This window comes from Tursiops truncatus, chromosome 4 (assembly GCF_011762595.2).
Source record: "Tursiops truncatus isolate mTurTru1 chromosome 4, mTurTru1.mat.Y, whole genome shotgun sequence".
NCBI lineage: Eukaryota > Metazoa > Chordata > Mammalia > Artiodactyla > Delphinidae > Tursiops > Tursiops truncatus.
The window spans coordinates 49,062,518-49,072,726 of NC_047037.1; the positions used below are offsets into that span (position 1 = coordinate 49,062,518).

At 44.3% G+C, this 10,209-nt stretch overlaps 1 long non-coding RNA gene across 1 annotated transcript; it reads left to right on the forward strand.

The window, feature by feature from the left end:
• The first annotated feature begins 3,956 nt into the window (after positions 1–3,956).
• On the forward strand, positions 3,957–7,659 carry LOC141278465 (uncharacterized). Its single transcript, XR_012331220.1, has 3 exons — positions 3,957–4,177; positions 4,276–4,371; positions 4,819–7,659. It is a non-coding gene; the product is annotated as an uncharacterized lncRNA (long non-coding RNA).
• Positions 7,660–10,209: the final 2,550 nt, after the last annotated feature.

The window sequence follows — 10,209 nt, forward strand, 5'->3', positions numbered from 1 at the left end:
TGCGGCAAGCGGGGGGGGGGGGGGGGCACTCTTTTTTTTTTTTTTTCTTTTTGCGGTACGCGGGCCTCTCACTGCTGTGGCCTCTCCCGTTGTGGAGCACAGGCTCCGGACGCGCAGGCTCAGCAGCCATGGCTCACGGGCCCAGCCGCTCCGCGGCATGTGGGATCCTCCCGGACCAGGGCACGAACCCGTGTCCCCTGCATCAGCAGGCAGACTCTCAACCACTGCGCCACCAGGGAAGCCCCCAAAGGTGGTTTTCTGAAGAAAGTTATAGCTGTCAGCCAACAGAAGCAAAGCACAGAGAAGCAGAAATGGACACACAGAAACAGGCATCTAGGCACAGCACCAACAGTGTCCACCACAGGGGAGGAGGGAAATAAATACCCCAACCATGCTCGCCATTGATCTCCCATTGACCATACCCACCTAGAAGCTAGAGGGTAAGGGATCCCTGGTGATGCAGGCCTTAGGCATAGAGTAGGAACTGGAGGGTGGAAACATGATCTGGAGAGCAAAGGGAGAATTACTAGGACAGGAGAGATTTATACATATTCATTTCGTTCTTGAGTTCAAATAGTGATAGGATAGCAAGAGATAACTATATGTGTGTGTGTCTATGTACATAGTTAACATTTACCGTACTAGTAACCATAATATAACAGTATGGATTATGCCACTAATGTTATTTCTGTTTCTCTGGGTCTAATTCCCCATCTATAAAATTTGAAAAATAAAAATGCGTGTTTCTTATCTCCAGCAGGAAATAATTGTGACAAATAACATGCCAAGTGATTGGGATGTAAAGAACTGCTTCTGAATTTTGCTTCACACTTGAAAACATCCCATTCTTTTTTTGTGTGTTCAAGTTCCAGGTATTAATGAAATAGAAATTAAAAGGTATCCTCATAGTATCTTTAAGGAGTTTACATCCTAAAAAGGCATTGATGCATGTGATCTTGAAAAGTCCTAAACAAAATCATTGTTGCCTGCTTTTTTGAGCATTTTGCAAGTATTTAATTTCCTCTCTTATATTTGACACTAGCTCTGTGACAAAACAAAACTACTGGTAAAAGCCAAGATTCCAAAGGTCTGTAATGAGCAATATGTTTGCACTGGGAGGAGATGAGTCAGTAATCAAGTTTAGGGTCACGTAATGATCATATCTATGGCACTGGAGTGCAAAGGTTATGTACTGTAAACTCCAGGGGACACCATTCTCAGTATTGATATAACTCGCCCAAGGTTCCTTGTAAGCCCACTAATGGTATATCTAAAATCTGGACCCTTTATAAATGGGTTTCCCTACATGTGCTCATTTAGGCTTATATAGGTGCAATGCAATGCTGTACTTGACAGGATCCTTTCTGTTTGTTTCTTTGGTGCCAGTATGAAAACATAACTCAGATTAGCTTAGGCATAAATGGGGATCTGTTGGCTCTGGGAATATACCGGAAATGGCAGAGGAGCTGCTAGGGTTTGGGTGTGTTTGGACCTGGATTTTTTCTCCATCTATTCCTTCTGCTTCAGTCTTTACATTGGTTTCATTCTCTCTAACAGACTTTCTCCTATCACAGGGAAGCATAGCCTGGCTCCCATCTCTCTGTTTTATTACTACCGACGGGGCTAAAGCTCACCTTCTCTGGTGCCAAGTAAAAGAAAATCCCAGAGAGAGGCTCCATTGACCTGACTTGAGTCAGGTGTCCATCCCCTCACCAAACAACTATGGCCAAGGAGATAGGCTACTCTGATTGGGCCTTTTGGGGTCATGTGCTCACCCTTTCAACTATCAGTGGGGTCAGGAGTGGGTGCTGTAAGAAAAGAACAACTCCCTTTGAACCTTATGATTAGAGTCAGAGAGAGTAATAAAGAAGAGGCTGATGTTCAGGTACACACGCTGCAAAGTGGATGTGATGACCTTCATTTTAAAGATGAGATAGCCAAGTGTCAGAAGGGTCAAGCGACTCATTGAAGGCTACAGAGGTGATAAGTGGCAAAGCTGTGATTGACAAGAGGCAATATATTATAGGGATTAAGAGGTCAGACCCTAGAACCAGATAGATCCGAGCCCAGATCCCAGCTCTGCTACTTACCAGTGCTGTTTGGGATGAATTACTTTACTTCTCTGCCTCTTATTTCTCAACTTAATTATGGGCATAATTATAGTACTGCCTTCATTAAGGTGATGGTGAAGATTAAATGAGATAATACATGCAAAGTGCTTAGCACAGTGCTAAGCATAATGTAATCATTTGTCATTATTGGTTAGAATTTGAACCTAAGTACGTCTGTTTCAAAGCAGCACCTGTGTGGTTTGTGAGTCTCAAGGGGAATCACTGCGATCGCTTTGTTATGTTCTCAGGCCTGCTGACTTTGGAATTTTTATAAATGGTCCACAAACAAATGAAGTAATGAAGCCAGTCTTCATCACCACTGAGCAGGAAGACCACTACCAGTTACTAAATGGGCTTGAGCAATGGACTGAAAATCCAAACCAAGCCTCAGAAATCAGGGATTCCAGCCAGGTCCCGCTACCAGAGGACAGTCTGTCCATTTACCCGAAGAACTAATATAGCCTCCCAACTCAGAGGGCTAACGTCATCCGTGCTCCCAAACTGGACTCAGGCAACCACGGCCTGCCTGTCACTCACTTACTCACTCATTCATTCATCAAATGTGTATTGAGCATTTACTATGTGTAGACCCTGAGCTCTGCACGGTGTTTGATATTTATACATCAAAAGAGTCTCTCCTAGTTGGAAAGTCAAAAGGACATTGAGTTCTTAGACAGAGGAGCAGTCGTAGGAGGAAACCTAAACATATATATTATCTGACAAAATTCTCCTTGAAACCAAGCTTGAGGAAATTTGAAAAAGTTTCCCAAGAGTAAGAAATTATAAATGGAAATTAAGTGTAGTATCCATTGTTACTAACTCATGGTGTATAAAAATATCAGTGATATTCTCATCAAAGCACAAAATGTACCTTTTTACATTGAACCAAAACTCCCATGAGCAAATTACAAACAGAATATTTCTGGCAAAGCAGATGATACTAAAAGGACTCGTGTGAAAGATGCCTCAGCTTGATAACCTGTGGAGAATATGCCCATTATTCTTAATCACAGTTTACTGACAGGTATTCATTAATTATAATAATATTTTGTAGATCCATGTATCCTTTCATCCCTAATTCTCAAAGTGCTTTACAACTAGTAATTAATTTATCCAACATCTTAGGGACATATTTAGAGTTAACTTCCAGCACTGATGCTCAGAATACCTTACTCAGAAGTTTTAGACCCAGACCGTCCTTTTGTTGCCTGAAGCCTTGGAATGAGGAGCAACCAGTTCTCAAATTGTACCCAGAGGGGAACAGAAGGAAACCCAACAGAAGGAAACACTTCATACGCTGTCAAAGGCAGGAATCCCCAGTGTGGGAAAGCCATAACTGATGGTGGCATTTGCAGCTGGTGTGACCTCTTGGGTAAACCAGAATGTGGAGTTACAGGAAAAAGTTCCCTGAGTCTCACTAAAATGCCTGATATCAGCTTTCATAAGAGGAGAGAAGTACACCGTTCAATGATCCAACTCCACCCAAGGTGCAGGCTAGGAGGTGGTGTGGTGAGATGGGGAGAGCCCTGGCACAGAGAGTCCAGGGACGGGGCTGCCAGCACTGGCTCCACCACGACATGGCTGTGTGACCTGGAGTGAGCCAGGTTCACCTCGCTGAGCCTTTTTTTCTTCATCCACAAAATTCGTTTGGAGCCGTATGTCACAAATGAGCAGGCTGCGTGACAATGTTGGCTAGCAGCCCTGTTTTATTTGGCCCACACAGTGTTTTTAAAATGCCTGTATTTCCGGTTTTACTCAGCCCCGACCTTTCCTTCTGACCTATTACCCAGTGTTCCTCACTCATGTTTGTCACTCTCCTGACCTCTGGAGGCATTTGAGGAGGCAATCGCCAGGTGAGATTCTCTCTGCTGCTGCTTCCAACCCTGATTACCAGAGAGTCCAGGTCGTAGGAGATTACTAAGCAAGCCTTGGCAGTCAGGTAGGAGAAGAATTACAGAACTCTGAAGCTTTGGAGTGCTTTTCCAGACTCTTCCATCTGTGAGCTGATGATATCATCTCCTAGGCCTCTTCCTATAGATCCCTGACAGCCACGCTCTCCATGGCAGGTACAGAATTAGCTTTTTCTGTCTCTCGTACACAGTAAGTGATAGCACACAGCTTAGGTCCCTCATTTATTTTCTAATTTCCTCTCCTTGACTCTTAGAGGCCAGCTAGAGGAAATCACCCACAGGGCAAAGAAGCTCCTGTCAAGAGCAAGCCTTGAATCGATGATGGAGGAAAGAGAGGTGGGAAAGAAAAGGTAAATGCTGTGGGAGGATTTTCCCCCCAAAATTTAAGCTAGAGAGGGGTCTTAAAGGCAGGCTATTCGTTTCTAGGACTATCTTTTGTAGATTCCCAAACTTCTAGCTCTTACTGCGTGCTTTCCTAGTTGAGTAGGTTTCATTGAGCTCCCCGGGGGGGCTCCCTTCCTGCAGGGGAATTTGTTCATGCTGACCCCAGGGCACGCAGCTGCGGTGAGCCTCCGGGACACAGGCTGTCTGTACAATGCAACCCTGTATCGTAGAAACTTCCCCACACAGGTTCGCACACAGGAGTTCTGTCATTAACACAGTGCTGGTCATGGGGTGGAATGCACGAAGGGTGGAAAACAGCTTCTTTCTCAAAAGCTTTCTTTTTATGAGCTTGGCCCCCCTTGACAACTTGGAATTTTCTTTTGTAGCTGAAAAAATATATTTCTCTTCAACAGGACCCTGGCAGTTGCGTAACCTCAAAGATCTGTTGGCCAAACAGCTAAGTGAGACAAGAGTCAAAAAGGACCCAGCTGCAGATGAAAATCAAGCTGGCTCTATGAGCCACATAATAATTGTGACTTAGCATTCAACCTTCCTTTCTTAAATGGTTCATTTTCTTCCTGATCATAAAAGTCAAGCATACTCACTGTGGAAAACAAAGGGAGTGAATAATCACCCCTAACTTCACTACCCAAAGATTTCGTTTTAGCACATTTTCTAGAGACTTTTTGCTGTGCACTGTAATATCTTGTTTTACCTTGAGGTATAATTGACATTTAACATTATACTAGTTTCAGGCATACAACATAACGATTCAATATTTGTATGTATTGTGAAATGATCACCACAGTAAGTCTAGTTAATATTCGTCACCGTACATAGTTACAAAAATTTTTTTCTTGTGATGAGGACTTTCAATATCTACTCTCTTAGCAGCTTTCAAATACGCACTACAGTATCGTTAACTATCGTCACCACGCTGTATAACATCCCCATGACTTAATTATTTTATGACTGGAAGTTTGTACCTTTTGACCCCCTTCAATCATTTTGCCCACTCTCCACCTCTGGCAACCACCAATCTGTTCTCTCTATCCAGGAGCTTGTTTTTTTGCTGGTGGTGGTGTTTTTTTGTTTGTTTGTTTTTTGTTTTTTTGCGGTATGCGGGCCTCTCACTGTTGTGGCCTCTCCCGTTGCGGAGCACAGGCTCCGGACTCGCAGGCTCAGCGGCCATGGCTCACGGGCCCAGCCGCTCCGCGGCATGTGGGATCTTCCCAGACCGGGGCGCGAACCCGTGTCCCCTGCATTGGCAGGCGGACTCTCAACCACTGCGCCACCCGGGAAGCCCATGGTGGTGGGTTTGGTTTTGTTTTGTTTGTTTGTTTTTTTAGATTCCATGTATAAGTGAGATGATATAGTATTTGTCTTTCTCTGTCTGACTTTTTCACTTAGCATAATGCCTTCATAATGCCTTCATCCATGTTGTTGCAAAAGGCAAGATTTCATTCTTTTTTGGCTTAATATTCCTTGCATACATCTTTATCCATTCATCATTAAGAGGCATCCATATCTTGGCTAGTGAAAACATGCTGCAATGAACATTGGGTGCATATATCTTTTCTGTTATTTTTCTTTTAAACCCATTTTATTAAGGCGAGTTGCAGCTATTAGGTATGCTTACATGTATTTGTCACATTTAATTTGTCACATTATAAATTTATTTACTTATTTATTTTTGGCTGTGCTGGGTCTTCGTTGCTGCTCACGGGCTTTCTCTAGTTGTGGTGAGCTGGGGCTACTCTTTGTTGTGGCGCAGGCTTCTCATCGCGGTGGCTTCTCTTGTTGCGGAGCACGGGCTCTAGGTGTGTGGGCTTCAGCAGTTGTGACACGCGGGCTTAAGTCGTTGTGGCACGCGGGCTTCAGTAGCTGTGGCTCACGGCCTCTAGAGCACAGGCTCAGTAATTGTGACACATGGGCTTAGTTGCTCCGCAGCATGTGGGGTCTTCCCAGACCAAGGCTCAGAGGCTCAGACCCATGTCCGCTGCACTGGCAGGTGGATTCTCAACCACTGCACCACCAGGGAAGCCCCATATATCTTTTCAAATTAGTGTTTGCATTTTCTTTGGATAAATACCCAGAAGTGGAATTGCTGAGTCATATGGTAGTTCTCGTTTTAATTTTTTGAGGAACCTCCACATTGTTTTTCATAGTGGCTGCACCAGTTTACCTTCCTCCCAACAATGCACAAGGGTTCCCTTTCCCCAACATCCTTGCCAACGTTTATTATTAGTTGTCTTTTTGATAATAGCCATTCTGATAGGTGTGAGGTGATAGCTCATTGAAGTTTTGATTTGTATTTCCCTGATGATTAGTGATGTTGAGCATCTTCTTATATACTTGTTGGTCACCTGTATGTCTTCTTAGGAGAAATCTATTCAGATCCTCTGTCCATTTTAAAATCAGGTTGTTTTATGCAATTCATGAGTTCTTTATATATTTTGGATATTAACCCCTTATCAGATATATGACTTGCAAATATTTCCCCCCATTCAGTAGGTTGCCATTTCATTTTGTTGATGGTTTCCTTTGCTGTGCAGAAGCTTTTAGGAATATCTTTTTAAAAGTAGTTGAGATCATACTAGTCTCATCTCTTAAGGTCACATTTTTCTTTCAGGATATTATGAAATCTCTCTCAGGGAGGATAGAAGGCTTATGTCATTTAAATTATTTGTAATAAGATTTTCAGTGGTTTAGGAGAGATGGGAACATTTGTCCAGGACCACAGAGTTTTAGCCATCAGGAGAGGAGATTCAATACTTCTTAAAAAATGCCATGGGTTATAGTTTTATTGGACTTAAGCTGTGGAACCAAAGTCTCAAATTCTTACCCACATACATCTTAGATATGACTTCTAGCCATCTGTTCAGATTCACTATTAATAAAAATACTCGCAAAAATAACTCTATATTTTATTCCTATTACTATTTCCTTACAAACCTCGGAGATTTGACTTAGAACGTCTAGATTTTAAAGCAGCCTTGGGAGCAGTCCCAGTGTATCCCCACATCCCAAGGATTTTGCCCTGGGACTATAAACAAGTAGTCTTTATTGGGGGGAGTACACATAAGGAAAGGAGGAGCTAATAAGTGTTTTTTTTGTTTTGTTTTGTTTTGTTTTTTGCGGTACGTGGGCCTCTCACTGTTGTGGTCTCTCCCATTGCGGAGCACAGGCTCCGGACGCGCAGGCTCAGCGGCCATGGCTCACGGGCCCAGCCGCACCGCGGGATGTGGGATCTTCCCGGACCGGGGCACGAACCCGTATCCCCTGCATCGGCAGGCGGACTCCCAACCACTGCGCCACCAGGGAAGCCCTAATAAGTGTTCTGGTGTTAAAAATGTTTAAGTTTATGCTCAGTGACGATGTGTTCAGCCTCAAGCTTTAAACAGATTGCGCGGCAGTCTAGAAAACATGAGCTTCAGCAAGAGAGCCAGTACCCCATAAACACATGTCCCTTGGTATGTCCATGTGCACAGTGAAGAGACTGCAAGATGAAGAGTAGCTGAGGAATTACACAAGGTGGAGGAGCAGCAGCGCGATGAATAACAGGTCTCGCGCTGCTCTAGCCTGGCCAGCCCCAGATTCAGGCCGTGGAGACCCCTGATGCTGCCACACAAGGCAGTTCTCAAGGGTGCAATGTGTTCAGGGCTCTTTGCCCCTGATTAAAATGTGCACCAGGGCCACGCTGATGATGGCCTTTCCATGTGGTAGTTAACACAGACATGAGCATGGTCGACCCCTTTAGCACGTTAAGGTGGAAACAGGAGGCAGGAAAGGAAATGAAAGGAGCAGGGAGCACAGTTAACGTGAACTTTCCCAAACAGCCCAGGTGAATAGCATCTTTCAAAATTCTAGCACTTAATCTATTCAGATCTTGGAAAACAAGCAATTTGTCTAAAACTGGGTGTTTACTAAATGGGCATAGTACTTAGGGGGCATTAATGCTTAAGAGTTTTGCTGAAATCTGTACAGAACTCACTCTGCACAATAAGGAGAGGGCTGAGAGAAAGTAGGGGACCTCTTGTCAGCTCCTCAGACGCACCCCCCCATTCCTCAGAGTGGGGGCCACAGCTGCTCCTGCCCTGTGGTTTCAGTTGCCAAATCTGATTGAGTCAGAAAGCCCACCTGCCAGACTCTGGAGGCTTTCCTGCTGCCTGGATGGCTCCTTTGGTGTCAGCCATGGCTGGAATGGGATGGAGCCAGGGTCTTGCCTGCCCCAGCGGTTGAGCTTTGGCAAAGTCCCAGAAGCCCCTGCTCACTTGCCCCATCTTGCTAAGATCAGAGCACTGTGCTGTATATCTGAACCCCTGCAGGTACTAATCCAGAGGTCCTCTTGCAAACTTCTTTCCATCAAGGACTTATTTGTTTAGAAAACTGAAATATTTTTTTAAGATTTATTTATTTTGGCTGCACCAGGTCTTAGTGTCACTCAGGACCTTTAGTTGTGGCATGTGGACTTCTTAGTTGTGGCATGTGGACTCTTAGTTGCGGCATGCACGTGGGACCTAGTTCACTGACTAGGGATCGAACTCGGGTCCCCTGCATTGGGAGCGTGGAGTCTTACCCACTGGACCACCAGAGAAGTCCCAGAAAACTGAAAATATTTTTGCTTCTCTTTTCTTATCACCCAAACAAAATCTGTTCATTGTAAAAAATTAGGAAAATAAAGAAAAAAGAAAAATCCGTCCAATTACTAGAGATAACTACTGTTAATACTTAATATCTGTCCTTTTTACACATATTTGTGTGTGAGTATACACGTTACAATGTTCATTACTTTATAACCTGTATTTTATGTTTAACATATGGTGATCGCCTTTCCATATCATTAAACCTTCATTCCTCTACAAGAGCGCTTTTTGACACTGCTGGAAGACTGCCTCACAGTGACACCAACTCCAATGCGGTCAGCCCACCTAGGAATTCATCTTGAGATACGGGGGGATCATTGAGCATTCTGCTAAAAACAAGTGTCCAGCCACTCAAAACATTCACAGCATAGACTCTCACCAATAGACACAAAATGAATATAGGGCCTAGGAAGTTTGCCTCCTTCTTAGAAGAATCTTCACGCAGGAGAAGACAAAGCAAGAATGGTGGAGGATCTCCCAGAGGCTCATCTCTCAAAGCCACCATACACGATAGAAAAGCCCCAGGGCTGAGACGTCAGCCAAAAAGAGCTGCTCGTGGCTGGGGAGCCATCCTGCTTAGTGAGGTGGAAGCAGAAGGGGCCACTTGCCTTCCAGTGGAACCATGACCGCCAGGCACGACTCCGTGATGTTGTGTCATTTCCTAACTCTTCTTTCTGCCCAAGTGCAGGTTGGAGGGAAAGGGCCCACTGCCTTCTTGAAGTGAGGCTAGAAAGATGGCCAAGTCTTTTCCAAGAAAAGACAATTGTTGAGTCAGAGAGAAGATGCAAGTCAAGTACCACACAGAAATAGAAGCCCAGAGCTGTTGAAAGGAAGGATTGCATCTCTAATGCTTGGATTTTCAGGAAAACTTAAAACCTATCAAAATCATGACTGTCCTTAAAGAACACTAGACACTTCTGCTTCTTCACAGCCACAGGCCCTCCCACTGAACCGTAAAGCCAGGGACCCAGAGTTATGTTTTCTGTTGTGGGTTTTGTTCAGTGCTTAACACACTGTTGCTGGTGCTCCAGGGCTGAGGGCCTGAAAAAGTGCCCTTGGTCACCTCTTTCAGCCCACGTAGAGGAAGGTTTTCAATGAGTGGTGTCGTCAAGATGGAGCAGAGTATGCACAACCTACATAACTAATTTTGTCTGAGCA